This window comes from Gorilla gorilla, chromosome 16 (assembly GCF_029281585.2).
Source record: "Gorilla gorilla gorilla isolate KB3781 chromosome 16, NHGRI_mGorGor1-v2.1_pri, whole genome shotgun sequence".
In the NCBI taxonomy this organism is placed as follows: Eukaryota; Metazoa; Chordata; class Mammalia; order Primates; family Hominidae; genus Gorilla; species Gorilla gorilla.
The window spans coordinates 67,352,980-67,372,293 of record NC_073240.2 but is presented as its reverse complement, the minus strand read 5'-3'; positions in this window follow the sequence as shown (position 1 = coordinate 67,372,293).

Here is a 19,314-nt window from a genome sequence, read left to right as displayed (position 1 = left end):
ACTAAGTTTATGCACAATATTAGAAGACTTAAGAGAACTTTAAATTCATCTTATTTTAATTTTCCATATTTAGATTTTTACTTTTTATAAATTTAACTTATAAAAATTTCATAGAGATTATTCAATACTCAGGAAGGAAAGTTTTGTTAGTCAAGTTAAAAACTGGAATACTCAAATATGTCTAACTTTTAAATACAGTTTAAAATATTGTAAGATGTTTGATTATCTAAATTTATAAACCGAACCAAAGATATTTGAAGACCTCTTAAAGGAGACTGTTAAAATTTACCATACGGACAGGCGCGGTGGCTCATGCTTATAATCCCAGCACTTTGGGAGGCTGAGGCGGGTGGATCATGAGGTCAGGAGTTCAAGACCAGCCTGGCCAATATGCTGAACCCTCGTCTCTACTAAAAATACAAAAAAAATTAGCTGGGCTTGGTGGCACATGCCTGTAATCCCAGCTATTCTGGAGGCTGAGGCAGACAATTTCTTAAACCCGGGAGACAGAGGTTGCAGTGAGCTGAGACAGCGCCACTGCACCCCAGCCTGGTCAACAGAGTGAGACTCCGTCTAAAAAAAAAAAAATTGCCATACATAAATAGAATAATAAGATTTGCAAGCTGAATTTGAAAATCTAGAAGCTAACCCTTACTTTTTTTTTTTTTTTGAGACAGTATCTCACTCTGTCACCCAGGCTGGAGTGCAGTCTTGGCTCACTGCAACCTCCACCTCCAGGGTTCAGGCAATTCTCCTGCCTCAGCCTCCCATGTGGCTGGGACTACATGCGTGCACCCACCACACCCAGCTAATTTTTGTATTTTTAGTAGAGACAGGGTTTCACCATGTTGGCCAGGCTGGTCTCGGACTCCTGACCTCAGGTGATCTGCCCGCCTTGGCCTCCCAAAGTGCTGGGATTACAGGTGTGAGCCAACGTGCCTGGCCAACCCTTACTTTTATTTGCTCTGGTAGCTTGAGCCTAGAGGGGAAGGGTCTTGCCCTGGGGTATCCACAGCAGCCTGAGGAAAGACCACAGTAAGATCCCAAGGAACTGCATAGACCCGGGACAGATAACATCAGGATTGATGCTGGGTGGATACCGCTTGCTGTGTTTTTTCTTGTTCATATTGGTATATGTCTTAGTCTTCTGTGTGTTGCTATAACAGAATATCTGAGAATAGGTAATTTATAACAAATGAATTTATTTCACATGGTTCTGGAGGCTGGCAAGTCCTAGATCAAGGGGCTGGCATCTAGTGAGACCTTGACTTAGCCCTCCGTGCTGCCTCATCACATAGGGGAAGGCGGAAGAGTGAAAGACCATGTGTGCACACAACAGAAAGCAAGCACACGCACAAGAGAGAACAAGCAGCAGCTGAATTCACTTTTATAACAAACCTACTCTTGAAATAACATCATCAATCCACTCATGAGGGCACAGTCTTCATGACCTGATTAACTTTTAAAGGTCTCCCCTCTCCACGTTGCTGTGTTAGGGATTAAGTTTCCAACACACAAACTTTGGGGGACACATTCAAACCATAGCAGTGTTATTTGGAAACTTTGCTTTCGTACGGTTAGAAAAAGCAAATATGTGTATTTTGTTAGATAGCAATATTTTCAGTTTTAAAAGAAGATGTACAATTACAGGATCAAAAGAAAAGTAGGAACACTGTAATGTTAGAACTAAGTTCAATGTTAGGGCCAGGCACAGTGGCTCATGCCTGTGATCCCAGCACTTTGGGAGGCCAAGGCGGGTGGATCACTTGAGGCCAGGGATTCGAGACTAGCCTGGCCAATGTGGTGAAGCCCTGTCTCTACTTAAAAATACAAAAATGAGCCAGGTGTGGTGGCGGGCTCCTGTAGTCCCAGGACTTAGGAGGCTGAGGCAGGAGAATTGCTTGAACCTGGGAGGCACAGGTTGCAGTGAGCTGAGATTGTGCCACTGCACTGCAGCCTGGGCAACAGAGTGAGACTCCACCTCAAGAAAAAAAAAACAAAAAACCTAAGTTTAATGTTAGAACTAAGTTGGAGAGAAACTCCATTCTCAGTAGAAGCAGGTTTAGGTTATTCAGACCAATCTTCCTACAGAAAGCAACTTTTAAAACTTGCCAAAATATTTAAAATCATCTTAAAAGCATCAAAGATCTAAGAAGATATGAAGAAATTGCCTGGCCAGTGAGCCCAGCATTGGAAGCCACTTTGGCCATGGTAGAGTTTGCCAACCTTGAGAAGCTGAGCAGAGCCTATGAGAGTCTTGGGGGCATGAAGGAACAGAACTTGCAGTGGGGAAATTACTCCACACTTGGGGCTAGGAAACCCAAAGGACTTAAATTTTAAGAGTAAGGGTGGGCTGGGCGCGGTGGCTCACACCTGTAATCCCAGCACTTTGGGAGGCTGAGGTGGGCAGATCACGAGGTCAGGAGATCGAGACCATCCTGGCTAACACAGTGAAACCCCGTCTCTACTAAAAATACAAAAACTTAGCCGGGTGTGGTGGCAGGCACCTGTAGTCCCAGTTACTCGGGAGGCTGAGGCAGGAGAATGGCGTGAACCTGGGAGGCGGAGCTTGCAGTGAGCCGAGATTGTGCCACTGCACTCCAGCCTGGGGGACAGAGCGAGACTCTGTCTCAAAAAAAAAAAAAAAAAAAAAAAAAAAAGAGTAAGGGTGACCAGAAGCAAACTGGCCCTTGCAAGTACTATGCTCTGGCTTTGAATTACCAGGGTAGGTCAGAAAGTCTTAATTCTTGAAAACTGATTAAGGTGACCTTGGATTACTAGTGCCTCCACATACCTGGCAGAAGCTAACTAAAGTCCTAAATGAAGGAACGTGACATCATTTAGGCCTAAAGTAATTTCTAAGATAATGTCTGAAACAAATGTCCATCCTATATCAATATAACCAGGCCAGGTGTGGCAGCTTATGCCTGTAATTCCAGCACTTAGGGAGGGCAAGGCAGGCAGATCACCTGAGCTCAGGAGTTCAAGACCAGCCTGGGCAACATGGTGAAACCCCATCTTTACAAAAAATACAAAAATTAGCCAGGCATGTTCCCATGTGCCTGTAGTCCCATCTATTCAGAAAGCTGAGGTGGAAGGATTGCTTGAGCCCTAGAGGTCGAGGCTGCAGTGAGCCATAATCGTGCCACTGTACTCCAGCCTGGGAAACAGAGAGAGATCCTATCTCAGAAAAAAAAAAAAAAAAAAAAGATAACTAGGCACACAAGGTGACAAGACAATATAACGAAGGGCCAGCTGAAACAATAGATATAAAAAACAGACCCATGAGAAACTCATATTACACTATAAAACAAATATGCTTGTTATTTTTCATAAATGGAATCATACAGTATGTGCTGTTATGTTTACTAAAGGGAAAGGCGCTGGAAGAGAGTGCTGGCCCCTGGACGTTGGCCTCTTGCCTGACCCCTCTCCTCCATTCACAACTCACACTCTATGAGTCTGTTTTCATGCTGCTGATAAAGGCATACCCGAGACTGGGAAGAAAAGGAGGTTTAATTGGACTTACAGTTCCACATGGCTGGGGAGGTTTCATAATCATGGCAGAGGGTGAAACGCACTTCTTACACGGCGGCAGCAAGACAGAATGAGGAAGCAGCAAAAGCGGAAACCCCTGATAAACCCATCAGATATCGTGAGACTTATTCACTATCCTGAGAATAGCACGGGAAAGACCAGCTCCCATAATTCAATTACCTCCTCCTGGGTCCCTCCCACAACACGTGGGAATTCTGGGAGATACAATTCAAGTTGAGATTTGAATGGGGACACAGCCAAACCATATCATTTGCCCCTGGCCCCTCCAAATCTATGTCTTCACATTTCAAAACCAATCATGCCTTCCCAACAGTCCCCCAAAGTCTGAATTCATTTCAGCATTAACCCAGAAGTCCACAGTTCAAAGTCTCATCTGAGACAAGGTAAGTCCCTTCCATCTATGAGCCTGTAAAATCAAAACCAAGCTAGTTACTTCCTAGATATGGGGGAGGGGGACAGGCATTGGGTAAATACAGCCATTCCAAATGGGTGAAATTGGCCAAAACAAAGCGGTTACAGGGCCCAGGCAAGTCTGAGATCCAGCAGGGCAGTCAAATTTTAAAGCTCCAAAATTATCTCCTTTGACTCAAAGTCTCACATTCAGGTCACACTGATGCAAGAGGTGGGTTCCCATGGTCTTGGGCAGCTCCACCCAAGGGGGCTGAGCCTGGGGTGATCTGCTGTTCTCACCTTGAATTTCCCACTCAGTGTGGGGCACTTTGGAGGATGGCCACAGTGGGGGCAGTATACAGGCTTGCTCATGCCCATCAGCACGCTTCTCAATGTCTGCCGCTGGCATCTTGACCTGGGCTCTACTGGCTGAGGAAAGCCTGAGGGTACCCCACTTCTGCTCAAGCCCTCCCATGGGTGGACATAAGATTTATTACATTACCATTTACATGTTTCGATGTGCCTGAACACACCAGGATCTCCATTGTTTCCAGCAACTGTGGAAAGTAGGCATCATTAGCCCCCTTTGGCAGGGAGAGACTCGGACTTAGGGAGATGAATGACCAGCCCAGTCGTTCTCAAGCTTGACTGCAGTTTGAAATCACCTGGGGAAGCTTTAAACATTTAATTTGAAGCACCGTGCGTGGAACCCAGGTGTCAGTAGTTTTTAAAGCACCCCAGGTGATGTTAATTTACAACCAAAATCAAGACCCACCAGACAATCCCAGGCCCACAGCCAGTGGGGAGCAGAGTCTACTCAAGAATTCCAAATCTTAAGGCAGTGTGAAGAATGGGGGAGAGGTTCTTGGATCACTGACTGTCTGGAGTCCCACATTGTGGGAAGACGGAGCCCCACAGGACAGTCCTGGCTTCTGCGGAGCCAACCTCTTCTCTCCTTGTCCTTCCCTGACTCCAGAACTTGAGCCCAGGCAGCCAAAGCCCAGGGGGACAATGGGTGACTCAGATGCTTCCTGTTTTCTTGGCCACAGTGGCAGGGTGATGGAAACAGCCCAGGCTGGGGTTCATGGCCTAATAGAGGGGCCTGGAGAGAGGCAGGAGGAATGAACGGGGTAGAGCCACAGACGGCAGTTTTCTGGCCTCAAGGAATGGAGACAAGTGTGGTTTGTTTGGTGGCCAGGTCAACAACAAAGGGAAAAAGAGAGGAAGAATTTGAAGCTAGCTTTCTTTCTTTTCTTTTTCTCTTTTTGAGACAGCGTCTCTTTCACTCACCCAGGCTGGAGTACAGTGGTGACATCTCGGCTCACGGCAACCTCAAACTCCCAGGCTCAGGTGATCCTCCTGCCTCAGCCTCCCAAGTAGCTGGGACCACAGGTGCTCACCACCACACTTGGCTAATTTTTTGTAGAGACAGAGTTTTGCCATGTTACTCAGGCTGGTCTTGAACTCCTGAGCTCGAGTGATTCTCCTGCCTCAGCCTCCCAAAGTGCTGAGATTACAGGTATGAGCAACTGCATCCAGCTGAGATTTCTTGACATATAACACATGATTTTCTGAGTCCTCAGGGGTTGAAGAAGAGGCCTGAGGTTCTGCTTTGGTTCAGGCAAAGCAGACAAGCTGGGAGGCTGTGTGGGTCAAGGGGAAGAACTCTACTCAGGGAGGCAAATGACCTGGGCTATTTTGTGCCTGCCCTACCATGAATGACTCTCTTACCCTGGGTAAGCCCCTGGCATCTCTTAGCCTCTGCTTTCTGTCCTATGAAATGGGAAGGGGCTGGCATAAGCTGAGCTCTGAGACTGTGAGAAAACCCTTAACCTCTCCCAGTCCTACAGAGCACTGTGAGGCCTCCAAGAGACTTCATTTACATAGTTCTGATTCCGGGTCTGACAATAACACTGAGAGGTGAGCAGGAAAAGCACTATCATTACCTGATTGCTATGGGAAACATCAATGAACAGAGAGCCTAAGAAAGGTGCTGGCCTGGCCAGGCCAGGCACAGTGGCTCACGCCTGTAATCCCAGCACTTTGGGAGGCTGAGGTGGGTGGATCACCTGAGGTGAGGAGTTTGAGACCAGCCTGGCCAACATGGTGAAACCCCGTCTCTACTAAAAATACAAAAAATTTACTAGGCGTGGTGGTGCACGCCTGTAATCCCAGCTAGTTGGGAGGCCAAGGCAGGAGAATCGCTTGAACCTGGGAGGCAGAGGTTGCAGTGAGCTCAGATCACCCCATTGCACCTCTAGCTTGGGCAACAAGAGTGAGACTCCATCTCAAAAAAAAAAAAAAAAAAAAGAAAGAAAAGAAAGGTGCTGGCCAACAGTGCCCAGAAATGGGGACCCATATGCTTCTGGTGGCCCACCTTGGTCAAGTTCCCTTCCTTGGAGGACAGCAATTTGGAGATATTTATTAAAAATCATACATATTAGAGTGTTGGCTTCAATCTTCTCCCTGCTGAAGTCACCCTTGGATAATAATCCTAAATTCAGAAAAAGCTTTTTAGACAAAGAAGATGTACTCTAAAGTGAATTTTGAACCGGGTGTGGTGGCTCATGCCTGTAATCCCAACACTTTGGGAGGCTGAGGCTGGAGGACTGCTTGAATTCAGGAGTTTAAGACCAGCCTGGGCAACATGGTAAGACCTGTAGTCCCATCAACTCTAGAGGCTGAGGTGGGAGGATGGCTTGAGCCTGGGAGGTTGAGGCTGTGGTAAGCCATGATCACACCACTGCACTCCAGCCTGGGAGACAAGAGTGAGACCCTGTCTCAAAATAAAAAAATTTTTTAAAAAGTTGAATTTTGTAATAATGGAAAGGTAAACAGCCCCGATGTCCAGCCATAGGAAAAGGTACCCATGGAATGTGTATTAGCTACCTGCTTCTGAGTAACAAGTTACCCTCAAACTTACTGCCTGAAATAGCAAACACCTACTATCTCATAGTTCCCATAGGGCAGGAACACCAGCATGCCTTAACTGGGTGCCTCTGACTCAGGGCCTGTCACAAGGCTGCAATCCAGGTCTCTACTGGGGCTGTGACCATCTCAAAGCTTGACTAGAAGAAGGTCCACTTCCAAGCTCACTCACAAGTCTGTGGCCCAGGTCCTTGGCTCTGGGCTGGAGACATCAGTTCCTCAGTATGTGGGCCCCTCCACGGGGCAGCTCACAACGTGGCAGCTGGCTTTCTTCAGGACAAGCAAGACAGCAAGAGGGAGCAAGCAACGTGGAAGGCACCCAGTCCTTTGTAACCAGATCTTGGAAGTGACAACCCTTCATTTTTGCTCACTTCTGTTCCTCGGAAGTGAGTCACTAGGTCTAGCCACATTCAAAGGGAGAGGATTACACAGGGCATGAATACCAGGAAGTGGGGGCTTTCTTAGAGGCTAACTACCATGTGATGTATGTGACCTTTTTTTTTTTTTTTTTTTTTTGAGACAGGATGTAGAGTGCAGTGGTGTGATTACAGCTCACTATAACCTCGACTACCGGGGATCAAGCGATCCTCCTACCTCAGTCTCCCAAGTAGCTAGGACCACAGATGCATGCCACCACAGCCGGCTAATTTTTTTAATCATTATTTTTTGTAGAGACCAGGTCTCCCTGTGTTGCCCAGGCTGGTCTCAAACTCCTGGACTCAAGCAATCCTCCTACCTCAGCCTCCCAAAGTGCTGGGATGACAGGCATGAGCCACTGTGTCTGGCCTATGACCTTAAGTTAAATGAAGACAACAGGATGCAAAACTGCTAACACAGGGTGATCACATCTGACTTAAGAATACAATAGGGAAAAAGATGGGAAGAAATGTGTTAAAAACACCTGTGTGGGGTGGGGGAGCAGCGGCAGGGAAAGCATCAGGAAAAATAGCTAACGCATGCTGGGCTGAATTCTTAGGTGACGGGTTGATAGCTGCAGCAAATCACCATAGCATACATTTACCTATGGAACAAACCTGCACATCCTGCACATATACCCTGGAACTTAAAATAAACAAATACGGAAATACCTGAAGAGGAAAAACCAAAACAGAACACCTATCCACATCTAAAAAGCAAACAGGAGGCTGGGTGTGATGGCTCATGCCTATAATCCTAGCACTTTGGGAGGCCGAGGCAGGCAGATCACGAGGTCAATAGATCGAGACCATCCTGGTCAAGCTGGTGAAACCCCGTCTCTACTAAAAATACAAAAATTAGCTGGGCATGGTGGCGCGCGCCTGTAGTCCCAGCTACTTGGGAGGCTGAGGCAGGAGTATCGCTTGAACCCAGGAGGCGGAGGTTGCAGTGAGCTAAGATTGTGCCACTGCACTCCAGCCTGGGTGACAGAGCAAGACTCTGTCTCAGAAAAAACAAACAAACAAAAAAACAAGCAAACAAAAAAACGCTAACAGGGTCTGGATGATAAAGCATCTTTGTAAATTAGGTTTCTTGCTTTTCTATATAGAGCCAAGGGGCTGGGTAGGAAGGAATCCAGCTCCTGCTTTCCGTGCTGGAGCCTGTCTAAGCAGTAAGAACCTGTACGTTCCCATGTTGAGACAGCCTCAGAGGATGCATGGGAGACACATCCTACCCACCTCTGACCTTATTGCATATTCCTGGGTTTGTTGGAGCTGAGTAGGTGGCTCCAATAGAGTTGGATCCTCAGAATCACTGTTGATTTGATGTAGAGGAGGTGGCCCAGGAAAGGGAAAGTAGCTGGCATGGTGGAAAGCACCTCAAAGCTGCAGTCTCAGACCTTGGGCCTGCCAGTTACATGAACGTGGGCCTCATTCAGACCTCAGTTTCCTTATCCACAGAATGGGATAAAGATAAGTAATATTGCCAGGTGTGGTGGCTCACACCTGTGATCTCAGCACTTTGGGAGGCTGAGGTGGGCAGATCACTTGAGGTCAGGAGTTCGAGACCAGCCTGGCCAACATGTGAAACCCCCATCTCTACTAAAAATACAAAATTGGCCGGGCGCAGTGGCTCACGCCTGTAATCCCAGCACTTTGGGAGGCCGAGGAGGGCGGATCACGAGGTCAGGAGATCAAGACCATCCTGGCTAACACGGTGAAACCCCGTCTCTACTAAAAATACAAAAAATTAGCCGGGCGTGGTAGTGGGCGCCTGTAGTCCCAGCTACTCGGGAGGCTGAGGCAGGAGAATGGCGTGAACCCGGGAGGTGGAGCTAGCAGTGAGCCGAGATCGCGCCACTGCACTCCAGCCTGGGCGACAAAGCAAGACTCCGTCTCGAAAAAAAAACAAAAAAAAACAAAATTATCCAGGTGTGGTGGCACACACTGTAGGCCTAGCTACTCAGGAGGCTGAGGCAGGAGAATCACTTGAACCTGCGAGGTGGAGGTTACAGTGAGCCAAGACTGCACCACTGCACTCCAGCCTGGGCAACAAGAGCGAGACTCTGTCTCAAAAAAAAAAAAAAAAAAAAAAAAGATAAGTGATATCACATGGGGCTAAATGGGATTGATTGTGCACAGAAGTAGAAATATACTCAGTACGCTGTAAAGCTCTGGACCGGTGATGTTTTCTTCAGGAGTTAACCGGAGCAAATATACCTCAGTATGGCCTCTGAGCTCTCAGCAGGAGTCAGCCCTCCCCCAGCCACTGGGCAGCAGGCCTTGCTGCCTCCCACGTCCTGAACCATAGTTCCATGCTCACCTCTAACTAGGTACGTTGGTTAAATGTTTAAGTTGAACATGCTTTGGTTCAAAAGGATGAGGTTACCTCTAATGAAAGACAACGTGGCAACATCCACCAAAATCACAATTTCAGCCAGGCACGGTGGCTCACGCCTGGAATCTCAGCACTTTGGGAGCCCACGGCAGGCAGATCACTTGAGGCCAAGAGTTTGAGACAAGCCTGGCCAACAAGGTGAAACTTCGTCTCTACTAAAAACACAAAGATTAGCTGGGTGTGGCAGTGCACATCTGTAATCCCAGCTACTCGGTAGGCTGAGGCAGGAGAATCATTTGAACCCAGGAGGCAGAGATGCAGTGAACTGAGATCATGCCACTGCACTCCAGCCTGGGCAACAGAGTGAGACTCTGTCTCAAAAATAAAATAAAATAAAAATCACAAATTCACTTTTAGGAATAAATACACACTCACAGGTGTACATAAGGACACAGGGATATACAGGGAGAGCAAAACATTGTCAAGAAAAAAATGTCCATCCACAGGGGGCTGGCTAGATCAGTCATGGAACATCCAGGCCAGGGAGTGCTGTGAAGCCCTTAAAAAGAGCGAGGTGGCCGGGCGCAATGGCTCACGCCTGGAATCCCAGTACTTTGGGAGGCCGAGGCGGGAGGATGGCTTGAGCCCAGGAGTCCAAGACCAGCCTAGGCAATATATATACATGAGACTTCATCACTACAAAAAGTAAAAAATAAAATTTAAAAAAAGCTGAGCATGGTGGAGAGTGCTTGTGGAGCTACTTGAGAGGCTGAGGTCGGGGGATTGCTCGAGCCCGGGAGTTTGAGGCTGCAGTGAGCTATGATCCTGCCACTGCACTCCAGCCTGGGCGATGGAGCAAGACCCTGTCTCCAAAAATAAGTAAAGAAGTAATACCACTTTACCTTGAGAAATGGATTCTAGTTCTGACTGCCTGTGACCCTTGCCCTTTCCGGACCTCAGTTTCCCCACTGGGTACACGGACTGCTCTAGCTGTCCTCTCCCAGGCGGATGAGTGACAGCTCCACCCTCTGGGTTCTCCTTCTGTCTCTCCCTCCACCCGCACCACCCCCAGGCCAGGCTCGGCTCTGATGTGAGTGGCAGTTTCCTCAGGACTCATCTTCCCCTCCTGCCCCAAACACAAGCTCATAGGTCAACTCTGTTACAAGGCCTTACTGCTCATCACTCAACAGAACCAGCTTCAGAGACAACCATAGCAAACACAAGGAGCTCTACGAGCCTTAGAAACATTCATTGTCTCTAAAATGTTGGGTCCCCGGTTAGTATTTCGGAACACTTCTACGGTCATCACTGGGCCCTCGTGGGCACTTCTTCCTTAGGAAGGAGCCACCCCCATCATCCCTCTCTGAAGAAGGACCCAGGCTCCCTCCTTCCAAGATGGCGCCTCTTCCCAGAGGAGGTGCACTGAAGCCCTCACTCCAAAACCCAGCCTGCTTCTGCCCAGGGGTGATCCTTTGAGCTTGTTCTCACGGCCTCTGTGCAGGGATGAAGGGAAAAACTCTTCATTCATTCATTCATCCTTAAGCAAACAGCAGTACCATAGGCAAAACCATGGGATTCAATGGAGAATAAAAACAGACAAGGTTAGAAGCTATGAGGAGATGGACTCTTACCAAACAGCCTCCTAAATAAAAGTGAAACGAGGCCTGTGATGGATGCTCTAGAAGACAGGCTCCAGAGAATGTCCTGAGGGAGACAAGCTGAGGCGCTTCTTCCCGTCTTCACAGAGACTCTCCTCTCTCCCTACCCCACAGCCTCCTCCTTTCACCCTTCAGAAACTGGAAGCAGAGGACTTGGCTGGCGTCTTCAGCAGCCAGCCATGGGGTTCCCCACAAGTGGAAATGGGGGGAGAAAAATGCAAGGCACGATCCTGAAAATTTCTAGGAGATGAGCTCAGGCCAAAGAGCCCTGGTGGGAGGTGCTGGCTGGGCCAGTTCCAGACCTGTCACCATCATTATCATCGCTTGTTCCCAGCGCCAGCCTCCAGCCCTCCAAGGCCCATATCCAAATCTCTGTCCCTCCCCACACCTCCGCCCTGCAGGGGTCCCAGGCAGCAAGGCCACTGCCATGTGAGATCTTTCAGTTTGGAAATGATGTTTTACTGCCAATGCCAGTGTCTGCACCAAGACAGGAATTCGTGTGCACACGTGTGTGTGTGTGTGTGTGTGTGTACACATGCGTGTTATACACGTAAGTCCATACTCTGTGGATAGGATGTCAATTCATTCCAGATTTACTGGAACAAACTCAATTCCACATAGTTGGACACCACAAACCATGAAAATGTCCAGAAAATTCCAATATGATTATTTATTTGTGCAGTACTCCTTCAGTTTTGTTCCAAAAAAAAGAAGGATTTGAGAACCAGCTTGCAGAGGTGTATGCATACCTCAGACAGGTTTTTAGAATAACAGACAAAAGGAGCGGCTGGGGGGGAGAGTAAGACATCACACAGAGATGCATAATCCAAGTCCTGTGTGCATGCTGGAGACTGGCCACAAATGCATCTCAGAATTTCCAAGTATCCAGAGCTAAGAGGGAAATAAGATGATACGGATTTCAGTTCTTGAGAACTTTGGGAATTTCCCCCAAAAGTCCTCAGAAAGGAGAGGTGGCGCAATGCAGGGTTAGAGGGGAACAGATTCACTTTCCATATCTTAACAGTGGTTTGGTGACACAAGTGACTGCGTTTGAAAAAACTCACAGAATAGCACACTTAAGACTTGTGCCTTTCACTGTAAGCAAATGTTACCTCAAAAAGAAAAGAACTGTAAACAAATACAGTTCATGATGCTGCTACTGAAGTGTTTAGGGCTGAAGTGACCTGATAAGGGACATGTGGCATGTTATGAAGCAAGTACAGTAACAGGTAGAATCTCGGCCAGGTGCGGTGGCTCATGCCTGTAACCCCAGCACTCTGGGAGGCGAGGCGGGTGGATCACCTGAGGTCAGGAGTTTGACAACAGCCTGGGCAACATGGTGAAACCCTGTCTCTACTAAAAATACAAAAAATTAGCTGAGCGTGGTGGCACTCGTCTCTAATCCCAGCTACTTGGGAGGCTGAGGCAGAATTGCTTGAACCCGGCGGGGCAGAGGTTACAGTGAGCCAAGATCATGCCAACGCACTGCAGCCTGGGCGACAAGAGCGAAACTCCATCTCAAAAATAAAAAAAAAAGAGCTGATGTCATCTCTGAAAAATGTCCCCTTCCCATGGAGCCAGGGCCAGTGTCTGTCTGATTTTTTTGTTTTTGTTTTTGTTTTTGTTGTGTGTGTGTGTGTGACGGAGTCTCGCTCTGTTGCCCAGGCTTGAGTGCAGTGGTGATCTCGGTTCACTGTGAGCTCTGCCTCCCAGGTTCACGCCATTCTCCTGCCTCAGCCTCCCAAGTAGCTGGGACTACAGGCGCCTGCTACCAGGCCTGGCTAATTTTTTGTGTTTTTAGTAGAGACAGGGTTTCACCATGTTAGCCAGGATGGTCTTGATCTCCTGACCTTGTGATCTGCCTGCCTCAGCCTCCCAAAGTGCTGGGATTATAGGCGTGAGCCACCAAGCCCAGCCTCTTTTTTTTACTTTTTTTTTTTTTTTTTTGAGACAGGGTCTCACTTTGTCATCCAGGCTGGAGTGCAGTGGCATGATCTCAGCTCACTGCAACCTCTGCCTCCCTGGTTCAAGCAATCCTCCATCCTTGGCCTTCCAAGTAGCTGGGACTACAGGTGCGTGCCACCACCCCCGGCTAATTTTTGTATTTTTTAAGTAGAGACAGGGTTTCACCATGTTGGCCAGGCTGGTCTCGAACTCCTGACCTCAGGTGATCTGCTCACCTCGGCCTCCCAAAGTGCTAGGATTACAAGCATGAGCCACCGCACCCAGCCACAATTCTTTCAATGTTTCTGTATGTTTGGATATTTCATAAAAAAGTTGAGGGCTCTGAGAAATTAAGTGGGCTTTGGGAGTTATCATCCACACCCAGAAGACTAAAAGTTGTGAGTTTTGTCCACAGAGTCAGAGCTGGCAGCAGGCCTCAAAACTGGCTGAACCCCAGCATGTTTCCCACAGGCAGTGATGGGCTCAGAGGTGCAGATCTGTGGCTTTAGCAGAGCAGAAGCAGAGAGGCCTGGATCCCCACAGAGCCACAGCCTCCCAGGGTTTTGGTGTCACCCAGTCAAAGCTCTCAGACCATAGAAGTCCTGTGCCAGGCCATCAGGGAGCGTCTGCCCTTGAGGCTCTGCGCCCCAGACATAACGCCCTTGCAAGTGGCAGCACTAGACTTCAGCCTGGACAGTGTGATGGTGTGGATGAGGGATCCTTTATGGGGGCTTTTCTCTGTGCCAGGCACTCTGTATTACATCTGTCATGTCATTTAACATTCAGATGACCCTGTGTAGGAGATACTATCATCATCCTCTTTTATACATTAAAAACAGGGCCCAAAGAAGGGCAGTAACTTGTTTGTAACCACTCAACTGGCAAATGCTGAGCTGGGATTCAGTGTCTTATTTGGCTCGAGTCCTTGACCCTAACCACTGCTCTCTTCCACTCCACCTGCTGCCCTCTCTTGTTCCTTCCCCTTTCCTCCTCACCACTCTCACCTTCAGAGGCCTGTCCAGACAATTCGTCTCTGCTCCACCCTCAGAAGAAAGCTCAGTAGAAATTCTAAGCTTAATCCCTATATTAGCTCATTCTCACACTGCTATAAAGAACTGCCCAAGACTAGGCCGGGTGTGGTGGCTCACGCCTGTAATCCCAGCACTTTGGGAAGCCGAGGTGGGCAGATCACAAGGTCAGGACAACGAGACCATCCTGGCTAACATGGTGAAACCCCGTCTCTACTAAAAATACAAAAAATTAGCCGGGTGTAGTGGCAGGCGCCTGTAGTCCCAGCTACTCGGGAGGCTGAGGCAGGAGAATGGCGTGAACCCGGGAGGCGGAGCTTGCAGTGAGCCGAGACTGCGCCACTGCACTCCAGCTTGGGCGACAGAGGCAGACTCCATCTCAAAAAAAAAAAAAGAACTGCCCAAGACTTGGTAATTTATAAGGAAAAGAGGTTTATTGGACTCACAACTCCACATGGCTGGAGAGTCCCCAGGAAACTTACAATCATAGTGGAAGGGGAAGCAAGGTAAGTCTTACATGGGCAGCAGGCAAGAGGAACTGTCAGACATGTATAAAACCATCAGATCTTGTGGGAACTCCCTCACTATCACGAGAACAGCATGGAAGACACTGCCCTGATGATCCAATCATCTCCCACTAGGTCTCTTGCTCGACACATGGGGATTACGGGGATTACAATTCACAATGAGATTTGGGTGGGGACACAAAGCATAACCATATCAGGCCCAAAGTACTCCTAGTAACCCCTAATCCCCCCCACTCACACAACTCCAGGCTCTTCAAGACAGATCTGCACCCTGGGGGCGGGGGTCCTTTCCCCAACACTCCCTGGACCCACACACATGCACACACAGGTACACATGTAGTCAAGGATGCATGCACACACACCATGACCTCCTGTTGGGTCAAGCCAGCCCCACTCTCATCCCTGCAAACCCGCTTCATCCATCCCAGCATTTTCAGGGCTGCCCTACCAGATTCCCTGCCTACCACAAAATCAAAACCCTGAAAAAAGCCTATCACCTCTTTACTAGAATCCCAGAGCTAAGAAAGACTTCAGACGTCTGTAGCCAGCCTCCTCTTCATTACTGAGGAGGAAATGAAGACCCAGCATGGGACAATGGCAGGTCCAATGTCACCCAGCAGGCAGAACTGAACCTTGTCTCCTGCCCCTTATTCTGACCCTGGGGCTTGCTCCCTTAGCTCAGGGCTGGGCAGGGCTGAATTGGGCTGCAGGGCTGGTGGTGTGAAGACTGGGGAGGTTGGGGGTGGGGGACCGAGAGACCCCCTGGAGAAGGACCAGCTCCTAGGGCCAGAGAAGAGAATTGCTGAAGCTGGGCCCAACAGTGTCCACTGGGATGATCCCGAAAGACAGGCTCTCACTTTATCGATGGGAGCCTCAGGCCCATAGAGAGGAAGTGCCTGGCACTGATCCTACAGCCAGTTCCTGGCAAGATGGAGGTGGGACTCAGTTTTCCTGAATCTCCAGTGTCCTGCCACTACCACCCCTCAATTTGCTCCTAATGATCCTGAGGCACAGAGCAGGCTGGGACCTTCCGCAGCATTCACCCTCTCTGTGCTCCCAGAACTGAGGACCAGACCCTTTGCCTTTACAAAGCCTGTCTCTAAAAGTCACAGGGCTCCGGCTATGGCCTGGGCCCCCAACTCTGCAGCCCCTTGCAGGGAGGGAAGAAAAGGAAGTTACAGAGGCCCAAGAGCCATTTAAGGCCTGGCCTCAGGGACTTCGGCCCCACTGCTGAGGGAAAGGTCTCACCCTGGCCAAGCACTGGGAGCCCAGGCCTCAGACAGGGCCTAGGGAGCTTCTGCGGAGCATGTATGGAGGAGGGGAAGGCGGGGATGGCTTAGTCTACTTGTGCTGCTATAACAAAATGTCTCAGACTGGGTCATTTACAAACCAACAGAAACGTACTTCTCACAGTTCCAGAGTCTGGAAGTCCAAGATGAGGACACCAGCAGGTTTGCGTCTGGTAGGGTCTGCTCTCTGCTTCCAAGGTGGTGCCCTGTGGCTGAGCCCTCGGAGTGGACGAACACTGTGTCCTCACATGGGGGAAGGGACAGAAGGATGAAAGGGGCCCGGCAGGTTCCCTCCAGCCCTTTTATGAGGTCACTAATTCTGTCCATGAAGGCTCCAACTCTTAATACTATCACATCGGTGATTAAGTTTCAACATATGAAATTTGGGGACACATTTAGAGCAGCGCAGGGGCTTATCCATCCTCATTCCAGCCAGAGCCAGGCTTGGAGTCCATGGGAGGAAAACAGGGCCTCAATGATGGAGGCTGTGTCTGCAGCCAGACCCCAGGCCAGCTGAGCAGCCCCTCCAACACAAACACTGGCCCTGGCTCCACTGGAAGGGGCATTTTTCAGAGACGACATCAGCTTTGCTCTTCTTTTCCTTTCTTTTATTTTCCTTTTCTTTTTTTTTTTTTTTTTTTTTTTAGACGGAGTCTCGCTGTGTCACCCAGGCTGGAGTGAGTGCAGTGGCACGATCTCAGCTCACTGCAAGCTCCGCCTCCCGGGTTCAGGCCATTCTCTTCCCTCAGCCTCCCAAGTAGCTGGAACTACAGGTGCCCGCCACCACACCCAGCTAATTTTTTTGTATTTTTTTAGTAGAGACGGGGTTTCACCATGTTAGCCAGGATGGTCTCGATCTCCTGACCTTGTGATCCACCCGCCTCGGCCTCCTAAAGTGCTGGGATTACAGGCATGAGCCACCGCACCTGGCTCTTTTCTTTTCTTTGAGATGGAGTCTCACTCTGTCACCCAGGCTGGAGTGCATTGGCACGATCTCGGCTCACTGCAACCTCTGCCTCCTGGGTTCTAGCCTCCCAAGTAGCTGGGATTACAGGCATGCGCCACCATGCCTGGCTAATTTATGTGTGTGTGTGTGTGTGTGTGTGTGTGTGTGTGTGTGTGTGTCTGTGTGTGTGTGTGTGTGCGTGTGTGTGTGCGTGTGTGTGTGTATATATATATATATATATATATATATTTTTTTTTTTTTTTTTTTTTGAGACGGAGTTTCGCTTTTTTTGCCCAGGCTGGAATGCACTAGTGTGATCTCGGCTCACCGCAACCTCCACTTCCCGGGTTCAAGTGATTCTCCTGCCTCAGCCTCCTGAGTAGCTGGGATTACAAGCATGCACCACCACACCCGGCTAATTTTGTATTTTTAGTAGAGATGGGGTTTCTCCATGTTGATCGGGCTGGTCTCGAACTCCCAACTTCAAGTGATCTGCCCACCTTGGCCTCCAAAAGTGCTGGGATTACAGGTGTCAGCCACGGCGCCTGGCCATTAATTTTTATATTTTTAGTAGAGATGGGATTTCACCATGTTGGCCAGGCTGGTCTCAAACTCCTGACAGTGATCTGCTCACCTTGGCCTCCCAAAGTGCTGGGATTACAGACATGAGCCACTGCGCCAGGCCGACATCAGCTCTTAAAGTCGTATGTTTCCTGCCTACCTCAGCCCAGGGAACAGAGTCCCCAGAGCCCACTCGCCTGTTCAGCGGCCTGCTTACCCCTGAGGACACAGCCTTGCCTGGGTACTGCAGGGCAGGTGCAAGCAGAGAGAAGATACCAACCTCCCAGGTCCAGAAATACATCTCAGGACCTTTACTCATGCTGTCCTTCCACCTCTTCCAATGCCTTCCCCACTCTGTGCCTCCACGAACGCCTGGCAAATGTCTCTGCATCCTTCGTGTCCCTTCGAAGACAGCCCCACACCCCTAGTCTCTCAGCGTTCCATCCCTCCATCCATTACAGCCCGGCCACTCTGCACCACATCCAGAACCTCCCCCCTTCCCCTCCCTGTTCGCCTCCTGTCCTCATGAGACCCCCAGTTCCAGAGGCACACAGGCCAAGTCCTATTTTACTCTGGCCAGGGCCTCTTGGGGACTTAGGAAATATTTCTTGAGGAAAGGCTAGAGGGCAGACAGGTAGGAAATCTGGTGGGGGAAATATCCTTATTGACACACCCCCATCCAATCACTACATTTTTGTAAGGGACCCAGCCCTGGCATCTACTTTGAGAATCACTCCTGTCCCCATGAATGCACTTGGGGAACGTCAGAATTTGGGAATAAAGATCTTAGTGCCTTCACCACAGGCATCACCAGGGAAAGCCCAAGGGACCTGGCCCTGTTCAACAGCTGGGCCCCCCAGGAAAGCAGCCTCCCCCCAGCCTACCCCCCAGGTGGGCGGTCTAGTCCCCCACCCCCTGGCCTCCCTCAGCAAACCTCCGCACAATTGCTAGGTAGCGAGGCCTGAAGGAGCTCTCTAGTTTCCTCAACCTCTAACGGGTCCAGTAATAGCACCACCCTCAGAGCAGGGCCACCACGAGGCCAGGGTCAGTCCAGACGGGGCTGGCTTTTGTCCACACAGCCGTACAAGCCTGCCCTTGCTGGAGCCTGGAACCTCCCGCCCCACTGCAGCCGAAGCTGCATCTATTGCCTTGTCTCAGGGGTTGATGAATCAATACATGAAAGGCCCTGGACCTTAGGAAGCACCCAGTCAACGTTAGCCACGGTTAGGTTCATTATTGTACTATTTCGATTTTACTCACATTATTAAGCGTCCACTAGGTGGCAGCACTAGAGAACTGGATGCTGATGAACCAGGCTGGCCGCCTCCCACCTCCCAGGAACCTACAAAGGGGCAGGGGACAGATACATAAACAGCTGATGTGGAAGTGCAGGGTGGGAGGGGTAAACGCAGGCTGTAGGAAAACCCAGGAACAGCCTGGACAACATAGCAAGACCCCATCTCTACAAAAAATTAGCCATGCGTGGTGGTGGGTGCCTATAGCCCCAGCTACTTGGGGTGCTGAGGTGGATCACTTGAGCCCAGGAGGTCCAGGCTGCAGTGAGCCGTGACCATGCCACTGTTTAAAAGAAAAAGAAAGAAGGAAGGAAGGAGAAAGAGAGAGAGAGAAAGAAAAAGAAAGAAAAGAAAAAGAAAGAAAAGAAAACAAAATCCAGAGAACCTAGTCTGGCTTGAGGGTGTGTGAATCCAGAAAGGCTTCCTGGAGGAGGTG